Source organism: Bombina bombina, chromosome 5, assembly GCF_027579735.1.
Source record: "Bombina bombina isolate aBomBom1 chromosome 5, aBomBom1.pri, whole genome shotgun sequence".
Classification (NCBI taxonomy): Eukaryota; Metazoa; Chordata; class Amphibia; order Anura; family Bombinatoridae; genus Bombina; species Bombina bombina.
Window position 1 is genome coordinate 993226963 of NC_069503.1, and position 20538 is coordinate 993247500.

Sequence of the window (20538 nt, forward strand, 5' to 3'; positions counted from 1 at the left end):
TTAACAAATTCTACTACTGTTTCCTTTGTATTCTGTTTGCACACTAGTGCAATTGACATACTTTGTTTATCCTTCCATATTCTATGCATTTCTATACTTAATTCTGTCCACATTTCATCAAGTCCCTCACGTGTGTTTAGGGCATAGTTAATTGTTGGATCTCGACTCAATTTACTAATACTCTTTACATTACCCCACTCCCAACCTGATTCAGGGTCATAGTCTAGAAGTGCATCAATGATAATTCTTATGTCTGTCTGTGTCATGTTTTGTCCTTGTAACATTCTTTTTTAATACATAATACAAGCTGATGGATGTTGACGGGGGTTTGGGGCTCCCTTGGTAATTTCCCTTAATTCACCCGGGGACAAAGGTTTAATAATTAATTGGTCTCCCACAGTAAGAAATGGCATACTAGCTTCTGGTACAGCTGCCTCCTCCCCCTCTACTTCTTCATTCCCTCTTTTATATTGTGGGGTTATTGTAGGGGGGTAGGAAGGTGTTACTGGTTCAACCTTAATCGGGGGTTTGGCCATAATTGAGGGTTTAGTGACCTGGTATCGGGGAGTTACAGAAGGTCCTGGCAAGGTCCATTCCTGGGGTACCTGAGCAGAGGCAATAGCAATAGTCTCTAGATCTATGTCACTAGGGGATGGGAGGCTAGGATATAGTCTGTTATATGATGGCAAAGGTTGGTGAGGGGCATTATATGGGGCAGGGGGGGGTGAATATGCTGTCTGTCTTTGCTTCCCACTTTTACCCTTCTTTTTATTCCCATCTATATCAATATATTGCCAGTATGGAGCAACAGTCAGCCAATTTTCCCCACCCTTTTTAATATAATCCATATTCCATCTTGGGTCACCTTTATACCATGGAAATACCTCTTCATCACCTAGACACAACCCTTTTACCATATTCATATGAAATTTATCATTATACCCCTCTCTGGGGAATGGATCAGAGCTTCTCATAGCTTCTGTCCAATCTGCCATATTCTGAACCCAAGGAATAATATACATAAACCCATCGGGCGACACCCTTCCCACATAATCTTTACATGTTTCTCCTGGCATAGGTGATGGAAATTGTTTAGACTGGGATTTGCCCATTCTCAACTCCTAACTTATCCTTTAAAACTTTTACAACAAAATATAATACAATATAAAAAAAATAAAAAATAAAAAAATATTAAAAAATAATAAAAATAAAAAAATGCAATACCTTTACCTTTAAGAGCAATTAATTTTTGAATCTTTTTGCAAAAACCACATTAACTAGAATGGTTGTACTCCGCTACCAATTATTGTGCTTAATGCTTAAGTTTACAACAAGAGAGAGAAAAAAAAATATCACTATGCTGATTCTTTCAGTAGTTTCTGGCTTTAATTATCTCTAGGTCAAAGGTCACCCTTCACCAGAAAAAATGTAGCGTTCAGAAACAGCAATACATATTAGCAACAGTTTACTTTCTTAATACTTTATACAATAAGCAGTATTTTACTTCCTTAACACTTTATACAATAAACAGTATTTTGCCATACAGCATATTTAAAAAGCAAGCAGCATAAGAATTCATATAAACAATGCAGTATTTATCTTATAACTTTAAAGCAATCTTTATAGGATAAAAAATCTCCTTATCTCTATATATATGGAGGACTTTATAGGATAAAAAATCTCCTTATCTCTATATATATGGAGGATTTATTTGATTTCAGAGATAAAATTTATCTCGATATGGATGTTGAGAATTTTACAGGGGACAATACGGTGGGAAGTACATCCAATCTCTCAGACATTATGCATAGTTTAGAAATAGCGATGACAAAAGAGCTCAAACAAAAAATGGAATTAGTCTTTTTAAATAGATACACAACTAAAGGTCTAATACCAAAGGGTTTACAATTTAATAAAACCTGTACCTTTACTTTGAGCCAAAAATTACAATTGGAATGGTCTGATACACTAAATAAGGCATCTAATAGTCTCTTAGATATTTTAAAAAGATCACGTAAAGAATCCTTAGTATCAATTGAAAACGAAATACTTAGTTTAAAAGAACAACTAGAAGTATTGAAGGAGGATAGGGAATTTTAAGAGAAACAAAAAGTGATCATTAACAAACTAGACAATTTAAATAAAGATCTTTTAAAGTCTAAATGGGGCAAGATGGAGAGAGATATTAAGGAAAGTAATGAAAAAACAGAGGCTAGTAATGAACAAACAACTAAAAATAACAAAACCAGCACAAGAGTGCAGGGCACACATACACATAAAAATAAGCCAAATGTTGATTCTAACACCAGACCATTTTATAATCAAAGTAATAACTATCAGGAGGAAAAATTCCAAGAAAGAATTAATGGCTATAATTACAACCATAGTAGAGATAACTAAAGAAACAACCATTACAATAGAGGTTATCACAACAATTACAATCACTATGGGTCTAACCAATACTATAATAGGCACTACTCCCAACATAGATATAATCATAATGATTATAATAATTTCAATCAAAGAGAGTATCAGCCAAGGCATAATGAATGGGAATATCCCAGGAGGAGAAATACTGTGAGACATGATAATTTTAGACAGGAAAATTATAGACATGATTATAAGGAGAATGAAACACCAACGTACAATAGATTTGACCCTTTAAGAGCAGAACCTACTGTTTCCAAGACACTAACTACTGAAGAGAAATCTTTTTTAGACTACAGCCCTCCAAGAGAGGGCACATCAAGAGACACCCCAAGATTAAATCTAGACCAAACCCAAAGAAGAAAAAGAGGGCTCGAGGAAAGAGAGGAGGAGGAACACGTAAATGTAGCCAAAAGGGTAAGATAGTTAATAATGAAAAGAAAGGGATTTTTAATCTGAGCCAATTTAAGTTAAATAGTGAACAAGAGAAACTCCTGAATTTGGGATTATCCTATGCCCCTACGGTAAGGATGAACAAGTTTATTACCCATATTCATGTAAAGAAGTTCGTTAGAAATTTGACCATTAAAAGATTCTTTATGAAAACCCCTTTAGAGAAACAAGCGATTAATGATCATGAAGTAACAGATAATTTTCGACATACTAGTCTGAAGTCAAAGTCAAGATTTAACCCCACTTTTGCCAAAGGCAATTTTTTAGAAACGTTTGAAAAGATAGTGACCAATGATATAAGGAAATGTAGTCTCCCCAAATTAAGAAAACAAAATATAAGCAAAAAAGAAAGAGAGACTCTGAGTGAGTTACAAACTAATAATCAAATCACCATAAAGCCGGCGGACAAGGGTGGAGGGGTAGTAATAATGGACACAACAAAGTATATGGCAGAAGCCTACAGACTCCTCAATGATAAGAAAACATATAGATTGTTAACCAGTGACCCAACAAAAAGATACAAAATAATTCTTGATAAAATGCTAGTAGAGGGAAATAAAAAAGGAATCCTGAATGATAAAGAATTTTCATATCTAACATTGGACCACCCTAGAATCCCTATTTTTTATTTCCTACCGAAGGTCCACAAGTGTCTGATTAACCCCCCGGGGAGACCAATAGTGTCTGGGATTAACTCCATATCAGCAAATGTGTCCCAATATATTGACAAATTTCTTCAGCCCTATGTATCTAATTTGGATTCATATCTCAAAGACTCCACTCAAGTGCTGAATTGTCTTAAATCGATAGAATGGAGTAGTGACATGATAATGGCGACATGTGATGTGTCGTCATTATATACCATAATTAAGCACGAACAAGGTATACAAGCTGTCAGACACTATTTAGAACAGGATTCTAATATGAGGGATGAACAAAGAAAATTTATCTTAAATAATATCAGGTATATATTGGAGCATAATTATTTTTCGTTCGACAACAAATTTTTCCTGCAGATAGAAGGGACCGCGATGGGTACGAGGTTTGCACCGAGCTATGCCAACCTCTTTATGGGTGTCTGGGAAGAGCATTTCTTTAATAGTAGAGATCTCGGTGCAAACCTCGTACTCTATAAGCGTTATATAGATGACCTATTAATTATATGGAAGGGTCCTGAGCAAGATTTGATAAAACTCTTTGAAGAGATGAACGACAATAATAATGGTCTTAAGTTTGTGAGTCAATATAGTAAAGAAAAAGTGGTGTTTTTAGATTTAGAAATTATGGTAATAGACCAGAAATTGGAAACACAAACTCACTTTAAAGAGGTAGATTGCAACAATCTGCTACATGCGGATAGTTGCCACTTGAAGCAATGGAAGGACAATATCCCGTTCGGCCAAAGCTTACGGATAAGGAAAAACTGCTCACGTATTGAGGACAGGTAGTAGTCCTAGCAGATAAATTCACTGTAAAGGGTTATGAGGAGGAAAAGATTACAGGGGCAATAAAAAAAGCACAGATGAAGAATAGGGATGATCTTCTAAATTATAAAACAAAGGAAATTATTAAAGGAGACGAAATCAATGTTCCATTTGTAACGGATTATAACGCAGACCATTATCTGATTAAAAAAATTATTAAAAGGAACTGGCACTTATTAAAAGAGGATAATATCATAGGGAATCAGTTGGCGGACAGACCGACCTTTATTTTTAAGAGAGCAAAGAATTTTAAAACAACTCTGGCCCCTAGTGAAATACGAAAGAAGACAAGAGACCAAAAACAATTAGATCTGGAGGGTAGAAGTGTAGCAGGTTTCTTTCCCTGCTACACATGTAAAGCATGCACACATAGTTCAAAATTGAAGAATCTTAAAATCAATAGTTTGGGTGAAGATATCACGATAAAGGGAATTATTAGATGCACTCATAAGAATGTCATATATGTATTGAAATGCACATGCAACTTGTTCTATTTCGGAGAAACCAAGAGGAGTCTCCGGGATAGAATAAGAGAACACCTTCTTTGTATAGAAAAAGAAAAAGAGGACACACATTTATATAAGCACTTTAAGGAAGTTCACCATGGTAATACTAGGGATTTAAAATATTGGGGTATTCTTAAAATAAACAATCATTGGAGAGGTGGTAATATTGAAAAAACCCTCCTTATAAGGGAAGCAGAATATATCTATAAGTATGAGACCCTATATCCTAAGGGATTAAATTCTGAATTAGATCTCTCTCCCTTTATATTTGAATGATTAATTATTTTAAATTTTATTACACATGTATAGTTGTTAGATTATTTTCTTCACTTGTAAGATTATATATTAACTTTGCACTTTATTATGAGAATTATGTAATTTTATTCAGTTAGCACATTTTATGGTATACTCATGTATTTACATTTGATATATTTACACAGTTTTTTATTAGGAAGCCTTTGAGCCAATTTGTAGTGATATATGTAATAAAAATTTGTTATATATCTCTTATTAATCACATATAGATTCTCCGTTAAATATTTATGAATATTCTATTTATTATTCTATTGCGGTCCTTTTTCTGGTACAACTGCGAGGTCCCTTTAGTAGCAAGATTGTGTGATTTCATTTAAAAGGTCAGAAGAGAAAAATACCACCTTAAAAAGAAGTTGCTACTGAAAGTCAAATACCACCTTAAAGCAAATCTGCTAATTGAAACCACCACCAATCAGACTGAATGATACCCCTTTAAATAAGGTCATTCACACTTGCCACCACTATCTTGATAAAGCCCATAGGAGGGCGAAACGCGTCGTATGTGTTGGCAGTGTTGTTGTTTTTATTTCTGTGACAACAATCTACATATCTTTTGATTCCTACTTAATAACCCGGGTTATACATTTTGGAACTATCTTCTCCTAAATAGGAGTAAATCATCTGTAGGACTTGTGTTTGGCAGCATTTCTGGGATATCCTTCACTTTGCCCAGTATCCAATCCCTTGCGTGCTATAAGCACTAAGTGCAGGGCTCATCTGAGAGGACCGTGACTACAGGTCATAGAAGTAAGCGCAGGAATCGGCTTCTTCTCCTAACCGGAACATCTTTCAGTGACGTCAGACGCCGGAAAGTTTCAGTCGGCCCCGCTCGAGGTGAATACCGGGCGAGGGGAAAAGACATCTACTTCACGGATAAGGATCTGGTAAAGTACACGGCTGAATGTTCTGCTAAAGTGATATCTTACACAGTAAGAGAACTTTGGAATTGCAAGTATATTATTATCCACTTACACTGTTTGGCAGCTATTGCTCTATCAATTTGGCAGCTTGGTGGTATTTGACTAGTGAGACGCTGACCACAGACTCAGTTACATTTTATATGGAGTAAAGACATTTCTATCTGACCCTACTAAAACGAACTGATTGGGACTGCTCTATACAAATTATATGGTTTTAAATCTGTGGAAGTTTTATCAATTGCATCTTTTAGTATTTTAGTTTTTATTTATTAGTATTTCGTTTTGGGGAGACGTCCCCTATACATATGTTATTGTATGCTTATGTGTTTTTATTAAATTTTAAGTGCTTGATACCTTTGGCTTTTCTTAGCGCCTCCCTTATTACCTGTATATTTTCAACTTTAAAGCAATGTTAGCCATACAGCATATTTCAAAAGCAAGCAGCAAGAAAATGTGTGGTTTAACCCTTCAGCCAGACTTAATATAACCTGATTTCTACCAAAGAAATCTATTATTCCCTTTTTATTTTTAATCTACCAAAGATTTAATTAGAATCTACCAAAGATTCATATATATATTTTACCTGATTTCTACCAAAGAAATCTACTATTCCTCTTTTTAGACAATAGTTAGAATCTACCAAAGATTCACATATATATTCCCAACTATTCCTATGTAAAATGAAACTTAAGGGGTCTCGTGGTGAGATAAAAAAGGTCAGAATAAAAAGGACTCTTTGTTCAACTCACCTTCTGAGAGTTCCCTGTTTCATCCCACTTGTCTGACACCAGCTTGTAGGGTTACTTCTTTTGTTTCTTAGCTCTGCTCTGGCTGATAAGGGTGCAGCACACGTTTTCTTCAGGGCCCTGGGGTGACCACTGAAATCACACACACACATGCAACTGAGTGTTTTCACAAGATTCCCATTTATTGAAAAACACACAAAGACTTTATAGGGAATTATACATCATACATGAGGTCACAGGAAATATATAAAAAACGTAGTTAACTTCACATCTGCATAAGGGGCCCACAGGAAATAAGAATGTTGTTATAGTACATAACAGAATATGCCCATATAAGCATATTGTTGAGAGGATCTTATATTAGAACCATATGTTACAACTTATACAAAAAGAAACTTGTGGAATGCTGCAATGAGATACTGTGTGCTGCATTATAAACATTTGATACTAGATTTAAGGCTACCCTCAATATGCTTAATATGTGAGATTCAAATTACCCATATAACATAATATATATATATATATAATTTATATATATATATATATATATATATATATATATATACATATATATATTTATATATATATATATATATATACATATATATATATATACATATACACATATATATATACGTACACACATATATACCCATCAAGTATCTAAATAAAAAAAAAATACTAAGTTACAAAAAAATAATACACTAAATGTCAAAAATAAAAAACGAAATTATCAAATATTAAAAAGAATTACACCTAATCTAATAGCCCTATCAAAATAAAAAAAAACACCCAAAATAAAAATAAAAACTACCAATGGCCCCTAAAAGGGCCTTTTGTGGGGCATTACCCGAAAGATATCAGCTCTTTTACCTGTAAAAAAAACACAAATAGCACCAAACAATTCACAAACAGCACAGGAAGAAGGTGCTGTTTGTGAATTGTTTGGTGCTATTTGCATTTTTGGACTGCATTACATACCTGCACCTGTTGTACCTGTTGAAATCAAACAAAATGGATAAACTGCCAAAAACAGATGGTACAAAGACTTTTACCTTTACAGAAGTGGATGCTGCTAGGATTACCACTTTAATAAGAGGGTCAAGAGATTTTCTCAAGGAAGCGCCTGTGGAGAGAAACACAAATGAATATGAAAAGCTGAGCAGGAGAAATATGGCATGGGAACTCCATGCAATAACATTAGCTGAATATTTCAATGTGAAACGTATTCCAAGGGGTCTACGAATTAATACTAAACCCACCTTAATGAAGGACCATACAGAGTATTGGAACATACACGGCTAGATTTGGAGTTTTGTCGGTAACGAGCCGAAAAACTAACGCCCGTGTTTTACTGGCCGCACCATAAAAATAACTCTGGTATCGAGAGTCCACATAAAGGCTGCGTTAGGCTCCAAAAAAGGAGCGTAGAGCATTTTTAACGCAGCTTCAACTCTCGATACCAGAGTTGCTTACGGACGCGGCCAGCCTCAAAAACGTGCTTGTGCACGATTCCCCCATAGGAAACAATGGGGCTGTTTGAGCTGAAAAAAACCCTAACACCTGCAAAAAAGCCGCGTTCAGCTCCTAACGCAGCCCCATTGTTTGCTATGCTTTAACCCTTCCTACGTCTGCACTTAACACTCTAACATGTACCCCGAGTCTAAACACCCCTAACCTTACACTTAGTAACCCCTAATCTGCCGCCCCCGCTATCGCTGACCCCTGCATATTATTATTAACCCCTAATCTGCCGCTCCGTAAACCGCCGCTACTTACATTATCCCTATGTACCCCTAATCTGCTGCCCTAACATCGCCGACCCCTATATTATATTTATTAACCCCTAATCTGCCCCCCACAACGTCGCCTCCACCTGCCTACACTTATTAACCCCTAATCTGCCGAGCGGACCTGAGCGCTACTATAATAAAGTTATTAACCCCTAATCCGCCTCACTAACCCTATCATAAATAGTATTAACCCCTAATCTGCCCTCCCTAACATCGCCGACACCTAACTTCAATTATTAACCCCTAATCTGCCGACCGGAGCTCACCGCTATTCTAATAAATGGATTAACCCCTAAAGCTAAGTCTAACCCTAATACTAACACCCCCCTAAGTTAAATATAATTTAAATCTAATGAAATAAATTAACTCTTATTAAATAAATTATTCCTATTTAAAGATAAATACTTACCTGTAAAATAAATCCTAATATAGCTACAATATAAATTATATTTATATTATAGCTATTATAGAATTAATATTTATTTTACAGGTAACTTTGTATTTATTTTAACCAGGTACAATAGCTATTAAATAGTTAATAACTATTTAATAGCTACCTAGTTAAAATAATTACAAAATTACCTGTAAAATAAATCCTAACCTAAGTTACAAATAAACCTAACACTAGACTATCAATAAATTAATTAAATAAACTACCTACAATTAACCTAACACTACACTATCAATAAATTAATTAAATACAATTGCTACAAATAAATACAATTAAATAAACTAGCTAAAGTACAAAAAAAAAAAACTAAGTTACAAAAAATAAAAAAATATTTACAAACATAAGAAAAATATTTACAAACATAAGAAAAATATTACAACAATTTTAAACTAATTACACCTACTCTAAGCCCCCTAATAAAATAACAAAGACCCCCCAAAATAAAAAAAATGCCCTACCCTATTCTAAATTACTACAGTTCAAAGCTCTTTTACCTTACCAGCCCTGAACAGGGCCCTTTGCGGGGCATGCCCCAAAGAATTCAGCTCTTTTGCCTGTAAAAAAAAACATACAATACCCCCCCCCAACATTACAACCCACCACCCACATACCCCTAATCTAACCCAAACCCCCCTTAAATAAACCTAACACTAAGCCCCTGAAGATCTTCATACCTTATCTTCACCCTGCCAGGTTCACCGATCCGTCCTGAAGAGCTCCTCCGATGTCCTGATCCAAGCCCAAGCGGGGGGCTGAAGAGGTCCATGATCTGGCTGAAGTCTTCATCCAAGCGGGAGCTGAAGAGGTCCATGATCCGGATGAAGTCTTCATCCAAGCGGGAGCTGAAGAGGTCCATGATCCGGATGAAGTCTTCTATCAACGGCATCTTCAATCTTCTTTCTTCCGGATCCATCTTGCAGACCTCCGACGCGGAACATCCTCTTCTCCCGACGCCTACTAACCGAATGACGGTTCCTTTAAGGGACGTCATCCAAGATGGCGTCCCTCGAATTCCGATTGGCTGATAGGATTCTATCAGCCAATCGGAATTAAGCCAGGAATATTCTGATTGGCTGATGGAATCAGCCAATCAGAATCAAGTTCAATCCGATTGGCTGATCCAATCAGCCAATCAGATTGAGCTTGCATTCTATTGGCTGTTCCGATCAGCCAATAGAATGCAAGCTCAATCTGATTGGCTGATTGGATCAGCCAATCGGATTGAACTTGATTCTGATTGGCTGATTCCATCAGCCAATCAGAATATTTCTACCTTAATTCCGATTGGCTGATAGAATCCTATCAGCCAATCGGAATTCGAGGGACGCCATCTTGGATGACGTCCCTTAAAGGAACCGTCATTCTGCAGTTGGACGTCGCCGGAAGAAGATGGGTCCGCGGTGGAGGTCTTCAGGATGGAGCCCGTCGTCATCGGATGAAGATAGAAGATGCCGATTGGATCAAGATTGTTGCCGGTCCGGATCGCCTCTTCTTCCCGGATAGGATGAAGACTTTGGAGCCTCTTCTGGACCTCTTCAGGCACCGGATGATGGATCGCCAACCCCCGCTTGGGTTGGATGAAGATTTTGGAGCCAGGACGGATCGGTGATACCTGATGAGGTGAAGACAAGGTAGGATGATCTTCAGGGGCTTAGTGTTAGGTTTATTTAAGGGGGGTTTGGGTTAGATTAGGGGTATGTGGGTGGTGGGTTGTAATGTTGGGGGGGGTATTGTATGTTTTTTTTTTACAGGCAAAAGAGCTGAACTTCTTGGGGCATGCCCCGCAAAGGGCCCTGTTCAGGGCTGGTAAGGTAAAAGAGCTTTTAACTTTAGTAATTTAGAATAGGGTAGGGCATTTTTTATTTTGGGGGGCTTTGTTGTTTTATTAGGGGGCTTAGAGTAGGTGTAATTAGTTTAAAATTGTTGTAATATTTTTCTTATGTTTGTAGATATCTTTTTTACTTTTTGTAACTTAGTTCTTTTTTATTTTTTGTACTTTAGCAAGTTTATTTAATTGTATTTATTTGTAGGAATTGTATTTAATTAATTTATTGATAGTGTAGTGTTAGGTTACTTGTAGGTAATTGTAGGTAGTTTATTTAATTAATTTATTGATAGTATAGTGTTAGTTTTAATTGTAACTTAGGTTAGGATTTCTTTTACAGGTAAATTTGTAATTATTTTAACTATTTTAGCTATTAAATAGTTCTTAACTATTTAATAGCTATTGTACCTGGTTAAAATAAATATTAAGTTACCTGTAAAATAAATATAAATCCTAAAATAGCTATAATATAAATATAATTTATATTGTAGCTATATTAGGATTTATTTTACAGGTAAGTATTTATCTTTAAATAGGAATAATTTATTTAATAAGAGTTAATTTATTTTGTTAGATTTAAATTATATTTAATTTAGGGGGGTGTTAGTATTAGGGTTAGACTTAGCTTTAGGGGTTAATCCATTTATTAGAATAGCGGTGAGCTCCGGTCGGCAGATTAGGGGTTAATAATTGAAGTTAGGTGTCGGCGATGTTAGGGAGGGCAGATTACGGGTTAATACTATTTATTATAGGGTTAGTGAGGCGGATTAGGGGTTAATAACTTTATTATAGTAGCGCTCAGGTCCGCTCGGCAGATTAGGGGTTAATAAGTGTAGGCAGGTGGAGGCGACGTTGTGGGGGGCAGATTAGGGGTTAATAAATATAATATAGGGGTCGGCGGTGTTAGGGGCAGCAGATTAGGGGTACATAGGGATAATGTAGCTGGCGGCGGCGTGCGGACGGCAGATTAGGGGTTAATAAGTGTAGGTAGCTGGCGGAGACGTTGTGGGGGGCAGATTAGGGGTTACTAAATATAATATAGGGGTCGGCGGTGTTAGGGGCAGCAAATTAGGGGTACATAAGGATAACGTAGGTGGCGGTCGGCAGATTAGGGGTTAAAAAAATTTAATCGAGTGGCGGCGATGTGGGGGGACCTCGGTTTAGGGGTACATAGGTAGTTTATGGGTGTTAGTGTACTTTAGAGTACAGTAGTTAAGAGCTTTATAAACTGGCGTTAGCCCAGAAAGCTCTTAACTACTGACTTTTTTCCTGCGGCTGGAGTTTTGTGGTTAGATGTCTAACGCTCACTTCAGAAACGACTCTAAATACCGGAGTTAGGAAGATCCCATTGAAAAGATAGGATACGCAATTGACGTAAGGGGATCTGCGGTATGGAAAAGTCGCGGCTGAAAAGTGAGCGTTAGACCCTATTTTGAGTGACTCTAAATACCGGCGGTAGCCTAAAACCAGCGTTAGGAGCCTCTAACGCTGGTTTTCACGGCTACCGCCAAACTCCAAATCTAGGTCACAGAGGCCATATTGAACAAATATTCTTACGATATTATGGTACTCACAGTAGATACGCTGCAACAGGAGATAGAAAAACAGCAAGTACTCATTGACCAGGGTAAATAGGAGCTGAGACAAATCTTAGCCTTTGAAGATTTTGAGAAGAAAATCAAGGAAGTCAATGATAGAATTGCTGCCCTAAAAAAGAGATCCAGGAACAAAAGAGGTTGAAGTTCCCGAGAGATGAATTAGACTACCAGCAAGGCAAAGTCTATAGATGGCACTCCGATGGCTCTGATTGGAGAGAGAGATCAGCTGGTTTCAGGGGAAGGAGATACGGTCGCAGACACAGACGTCATTCACAGGCGACAAGAGAAGGAGTAAGTAGCTCTGATTCATCTAGTGGCTTTAGTTTTTTGGATTTGAGTGGCGAAGCGGTGAAGTCATCAGATGAGGCCACAGGGGAGATCGCAAGTGCCGGAAGGGATGCAGCACGCCGCAAACAACCACCGAGAGAAACCAACAAGAAACCATCAACAGCAAGTAACTAATGTCATTAATGTGTCCAATATATCTTTTAAATAAGGGATTGACATTCTGCCCTACTAAGGACATTGACTTCTTCGAGTTTGATAAGGATATGTTTAGGTTTTTTTAGAACCTTAAAGTTAAAAGCTTTTTTTGCACATAAAGATTCATCAAATGTGATTAAAAATGTTACCATGAGGTCTCCTGAAGGGAAATTAAGTTTAAAAACTACTGGTTTGTACAAAAAAGTACCTTTGTACCTCCTGATAATAATAGCAGTGTTAAAACCTTTACAAAATTGGTTAAACATGACTTAGACAAATTAAGAGATACTGTAAAATGTCAGTCATGGAAATGCAAACCAAATTTGTCCCGGGAACAACGCATTGCTATTAATGATTTAAAATCTAAAGAGGTAACCATTAGAAGAGCAGACAAGGGAGGTGCCACGGTATTACTGAAAAATGATCTCTATATGACAGAAATAGAGGGCCAATTAAAATATACCACCACATATAGATCTTTGAATGGTAATCCATTCTAAAGAGGTAACCATTAGAAGAGCAGACAAGGGAGGTGCCACGGTATTACTGAAAAATGATCTCTATATGACAGAAATAGAGGGCCAATTAAAATATACCACCACATATAGATCTTTGAATGATAATCCAGTATTTAAGATACAAAATTAAATTAGGGGTATTTTGGATAAAGCGTTATCAAGAAATATAATAGATAAAGCTCTTTCTGATTATCTGTTTATAGAATGGCCTAAGACTCCTATTTTTTTATACGGTACCGAAGGTACATAAGAGTTTAGATAGACCCCCCATGATGCCACCATAGTGGCAGGGGTTAGGTCTATTTTTACTAACATTGCAACATATTTAGATAAACTGCTTCAACCAGAAGTTTTGAAATTAACGTCATATATTAAAGATACCAGTGATTTTCTAGGTAAGCTTAAAGATCTTTCTATGCAGAACACTAAATATATATTATTTACTTTAGACGTGTGTAGTTTATACACGGTCATAAATCATGAAAGTGGAATAGGATCTAGCATGTATGCTTTGAAAAGTACTGGTATATATACTGAACCTCAACTACAATTCATAGAAGAGCTGATGAGAATTGTGTTAAATCATAATTATTTCCTTTTTGCAGATGACTGGTACGAACAGGCAAGGGGTACAAAAATGGGTTCCAATGTCGCCCCATCATACGCCAACCTATTTATGGAACAAATTGAAGAAAAGTTTGTATATGATAATTTACTATTCAAGCACTATGGAGCAGCCTGGTGGAGCTTCATAGATGACGTGTTTGGCATAGGGTGGGGTGTCATTGGTACCCTTTTATCTTTTGTTGAACAGCTTAATAATGCAGTCAATGGTGTGAAATTTACTTTATCTTTCAGTGAGGAGAGAATTGTATTCTAAGATACTGAAATATATAGAATCCAAGTGGTTTACTAAGTGTAGATCTCCATAGAAAAACCACTGAAATACACTATTAGCATATGACAGCTATCATCCTGATCAGTTAAAGAACTCCCTTCCACGCAGACAGATGCTGTGAGTCAAAAGAATAGTAATGGACAGTTCTTTAGCTGAACAGAGATTCACAGAAATGGCCATGAAGTTTGAGGAAAGAGGATATCCAAGGTCTATGATTATTGATGAGAAAATGGCATTTAAAGACCTCCCTATAATGTTCTATAGAAACGTCCCTAATTTTTCATTTTTATTTTTTTCCGTTTCAAAGGCTTTATTGAAAATTTCAGTACACAAAACAGTATGTTAGTACAAGTAGACCAGAAACATATCATGTCAAAGGGAGTAAAATTAGTACATGTACACCATTATAAGTATCTAAATAATAGAGATACAATACAGTGTCGCTGTTATGGTACATATTAAGATTGAAACGTCTTTTTAACAAATATTGGTTCCTCCCATGATGCAAGGGGACACTCATGGACCCCGATAAGTTTGTACGATATAAAGGAGGAAAACTGATAATGTAGGAGATCACTTAAAGACCATTGAAATGATAACAGTGCCACTTTTGGGCATTAAACACATGAAAATAAATGTAACAGTATAAAGGGAACAGAAGGATAACATCACAAGTAAAGAACGAAGACACTTATAATCTACAGTACACGGTGGTAAATAATACAGTATAAGAAGAGCAATAGTATACGGCCAGCAGTATAAACGCATATATGACCTGTGAAGGAAATATAACCCCAGAGTAACTGTTAAATATGAAAATGTGCCTCATGCCCACAACAGGTGATCTATATGGGACTCTATATGTCGTAGGTACCTCCCCTATCAGATAGGGTTGTGAACTAGTCTGGGAATCAATAGCCAAGATAAGCCTCTTATCCCTGCCTTTTCATATTCAGAGAAGTTCCAGTATGGGGAAAATATATTTATGTTAGATATCTGAGTGGGTAGATGTAAAGGTGGACTAGGCTAAAAGAGAATAATATAACGAAGGGGCACTCATCCACAGAGAGCTAAATATATAAATAAAGACACAGTGAAAAGCAATATAGAAGGTGGTTCATATTTCTTATCTAGTTGGACATCCCTGAAGTAGTGTATATATGTGGTAAGTTAGTTGTGACTTAGGTGAGGAACACACTATGGAAATATAAAATAACCCCTCAGATAGCTCCACTCCTCCAGAGTACAGATGATTAGACATATAATCCATCTTATTTTAGGAATATAGTATCTGACGAGCATTACCATGAAAATACATAACTTTATCAGATATGAATCTGTCAAAGCTATATAGGTCATTACTGGTATGATAAAAGGAGGACACTGGCCACACTAGTCTAGCAGTACTGGGTGAAAGTTAACTGACAAAATAAAATGTAAGAATGATCAAAGTTCAAATGAGGTGCACAAACAGCCAGTTGTGAATACAAGTATTCTTTTCTTTGTTTTTTAATTAAGAAAAGAATACTTGTATTCACAACTGGCTGTTTGTGCACCTCATTTGAACTTTGATCATTCTTATCCTGCGGAACCGAGGTTGCACCAGTTTCCAGTGTGCTACATCTGCTATTCTCTAGCGCACCAATCCTGGTCTTGGCTGTTGCCGGGACACGCATAGCATTATCGAGGAGAAAGAAGTTCCGTGTACCGGAAGTTTTGCCCAGTGACGTCACACGCCATCACAGGTGGATCGAGCAGAGGGGACCGGAGCGGTCAGTGAGAGCGTCAAGTGCCGGACCAGCTCCTTGTGCACCTGGTTTGCACATACGGAGAGTCGTTTTTTCCTGCTATTCCACAGGTCAGGCTTAGTGATGCTGGACATTGCCTAACCAGGAGAGGGGTGAGAGATCTACTCGCTATTTTACAAGCACTTTACCAGTTAACATAGGTGCCGACACACATTGACTGTTAAAATAAAATGTAGTAGACCATGAAGCAGGTCACAGTGATACAGGGTTGGTTTTCAATATCAAGTGACCCCGTAGTATAATTGTCCAAGACAAGGCATCTGCCTGGCTAGTGGGGGAGTATGACAATATGAATATATAAAGTGAATCGTAGGTTAGGATATTGTCATCTCCTACACTTTTGAGACTCAGGGCTATAACAAAAGCACAGATATACAAAATGCTATCTTAAAATCAGTTACAAAAGGAGCTATGAAGTTCCCTAATTTAACAGATATGTAAGTCAAGAGTGATGTGAGCCCCAGAAAAGTACCCTGCCAAACCTATATCACATCTAAAAATACAGGCACTTTCCCTTGTTTAGGGTGTGCCAGTTGCAGTGCAGTTATTAATGGTAAAGATTTTGTTCATCCCCTAACGGGAGAAAGTTTAGGATTAAGAAACATTACACGTGTGACTCATCCTATGTCATTTACCTAATAAACAGCTAGATTACGAGTCTTGCATTAGCCTTAAAAACCAGCGTTGAGGGGTCCCAACGCTGCTTTTTAACGCCCGCTGGTATTTTACGTCAGGCAGGAAAGGGTGTACGGCTCACTTTTTTTCAGCGATTTTAGCTTACCGCAAATCCCCTTACGTCAATTGTGTATCCTATCTTTTTAATGGGATTTGCCTAACGCCGGTATTACGATCGCCTAAAAAAGTAAGCGGTAGACCCTCTCCTGGCAAGAGTCTTGATAAAGGTCCTGTGGGGACCGAAACGCGTAGACTACACATTGGTAAGCATCTTTCTGATTATTCTCATTTTAGAAAACTTTGCCACACTATGTTTTATTTCTGTTTTTAGGAATCAACGATACTTTCACAGCCGGATTGTTCAAAGGATTTCCCGGATAACCTTTTTTTCCAGCTACTACTATTTCTTCAACGGATAAACTTCTATAATGGAACTTTTCCAATAGACTGTAGTCTGTAATAGACTGGGGTTTTTTCACTAACCTGATCGGTGCATTGACATTTATCAGTTCTATTTTTATATTTTTATATTTTTCAATTTTATTTTTCCTCACTCAGTCAATTTTTCACTGTGTTTCACATATTTTCTATTTTTTGTCGACAGTTTTTTCTTTTTTCCCGTTGTCCCAACAGGAGTTCACAGAGATTTGTTTTCAAAGACACTACACGATACAAATTTATTATTATTTTATTTTTATCCCCAATTTTTTACTATTGTCCTGTTTCCCATCTTTGGCACAAACGTTGTTCGCACAAACGTTGTTCACATGTCTATTTTCATTGATATCTTCCACGCTTTAATTTGTCCACCTGCACATTAGCACTGTGAGATTTATTGTTATCTTTTGTTGAAAAGTCATTTTTCTTTTTAAAGTTTAAAGTTTGATTTACCATTGTACACGGTCTGGGGAATTAGCACTAGTTGTGTTGTCCACACCGTTCTCTCTGTATTTCTGTATTTCGCTCATTTAGAATGTTGTACTGATTGTAGATTTTCTATTGGTCAATATTTTATGTCATACTAACATAAACTGGTTAGCCAGATATCCCTGCAACAGGGGTTAGTTCATAGACCTTAATTCGAGTGCGGCTGATGTCAAGCACTCTGATTGTAGGATCTTTACTGGAGCTGACCCTTGGATATAGATCCATAATCCCATTGACATTTATCGTGCTTTATTTTCTGCACTTTACTTACCAAGCTTAGGCCCTAAACGGTGCCATTAACGCTTTTCTGCCTTCATTTAAAGGTTTATCAGTCTAGTGGTTTTAGTCCTTGCTCACCCACGGTCAGAAACACTAGGTTACACCCCTATTTAGATTAGACCTTTATTGCAATACTACTGTTGTCAACGGAGTAGACGTAATAGTCCACTCCATTTCCGGATTGTTTGCCCCCATCTTGGGATTATTTAACTTGTGATACTTATCTTTTTACAATTTTTTTGTGTTTATTTTAAATAATAGATCTTTATGTTTAAATGTTTTTTTAAAAATTTTATGCTATTTTACTCCTGTCCAGATCAATATTGATTTATTAGTACCTATTTCTAAAATAAATTTATTCAATCCTTTTTGGTGTGAGTGTGCAATTATCCTTAGGCCGGTTGGCGCTGTGATCACTTTCATTGTTTTGAGATTCTGTTCCTTTAGGGGATTGGTTAGGCCCCCTTTTGTGTTTCACAGCTTAGGATATATCTTAGCGCTGATATATCAATACATTTTTTTCCTCTCCTGGCAAGACTCCTACCGCATTTAAAAGTCAGTAGTTAAGAGTTTTATGGGCTAACGCCGGAACATAAAGCTCTTAACTAAAGTGCTAAAAGTACACTAACAAACATAAACTAACTATTAACCCCTAAACCGAACCCCCCCCCCCACATCGTAAACACTTAAATAAAATGTTTAACTCCTAATCTGCCGACCGGACATCTCCGCCACTTTAATAAATGTATTAACCCCTAACCGCCTCATTCACGCCTTGCAAACACTAGTTAAATATTATTAACCCCTAACTTGCCGTCCCTAACATTGCTGACACCTACCTAAATTTATTAACCCCAATCTTCCAAACCCAACGTCGCTGCTACTATATTAAGTTTATTAACCCCTAAACCTAAGTCTAAACATAAGTCTAACCCCCCCAATTTATAATTTAAATAAAACGAAATAAATTTACCATAATTAAATAAATGAATCCTATTTAAAACTAAATACTTACCTGTAAAATAAACCCTAAGCTAGCTACAATATAACTAATAGCTACATTGTAGCTAGCTTAGGATTTATATTTATTTTGCAGGCAAGTTTGTATTTATTTTAACTGAATAGTTATTAAATAGTTATTAACTATTTAATAACAACCTAGCTAAAATAAGTACAAAAGTACCTGTAAAATAAACCCTAAATTAAGTTACAATTACACCTAACACTACACTATACTTAAACTAATTACCTACACTACCTACAATTAATTACAATTAAATTAAATAAACTAAATTACGAAAAGAAAACCCCACTAAATTAAAGAAAATAAAAAAAGAATTACAAGAATTTTAAACTAATTACACCTAATCTAATCCCCCTAATAAAATAAAAAAGCCCCCCAAAATAATAAAATTCCCTACCCTATACTAAATTACAAATAGCCCTTAAAAGGGCCTTTTGCGTGGCATTGCCCCAAAGTAATCAGCTCTTTCACCTGTAAAAAAAAATACAATACCCCCCCAACATTAAAACCCACCACCCACACACCCAACCCTACTCTAAAACCCACCTAATCCCCCCTTAAAAAAACCTAACACTACCCCCTTGAAGATCACCCTACCTTGAGCCGTCTTCACCCAGCCGGGCACAAGTGGTCCTCCAGAGGGTCCGAAGTCTTCATCCTATCTGGCCAGAAGGGGACATCCAGACCGGCAGAAGTCTTCATCCAGGCGGCATCTTCTATCTTCATCCTTCCGGAGCGGAGCGGGTCCATCTTCAAGACATCCGACGCAGAGCATCCTCTTCATCCGACGGCCGACGACTGAATGACTGGTCCTTTAAGTGACGTCATCCAAGATGGCATCCCTTGAATTCCGATTGGCTGATAAGATCAGCCAATCGGAATTAAGGTAGGAAAAATCCTATTGGCTGATGCAATCAGCCAATAGGATTGACCTCGCATTCTCTTGGCTGATTGGAACAGCCAATAGAATGCAAGCTCAATCCTATTGGCTGATTGTCTCAGTCAATCGGATTGAACTTCAATCCTATTGGCTGATTGCACATATCCTTTTTTTTGCTCTCTCTCTCCATCCCTCTCTTTTGCTTTTTCTCTCCATCCCTCTGTTTTGCTCTCTCCCCCCTCTCTTTTGCTCTCTCCCCCCTCTCTCCCCCCGCTCTTTTGCTCTGTCTCTCTACCCTCTCTTTTGTTCTCTCTCCCCCCTCTCTTCTGCACTTTCCCCTCTCTTCTGCTCTTCACCCTCTCTTTAGCTCTTTCCTATCTCTTTTTGTCTCTACCTCTCTCTTTCTATTTCTCTCCCCTCTCTGTGGCACCGACCGCACCCGGCCACGCCTCACACCACGCCCTACCATGTCCAGTCCGCTGACCCCGTCCATGACCACGCCCCGGTCACGCCCATGCTCCCGCCAGC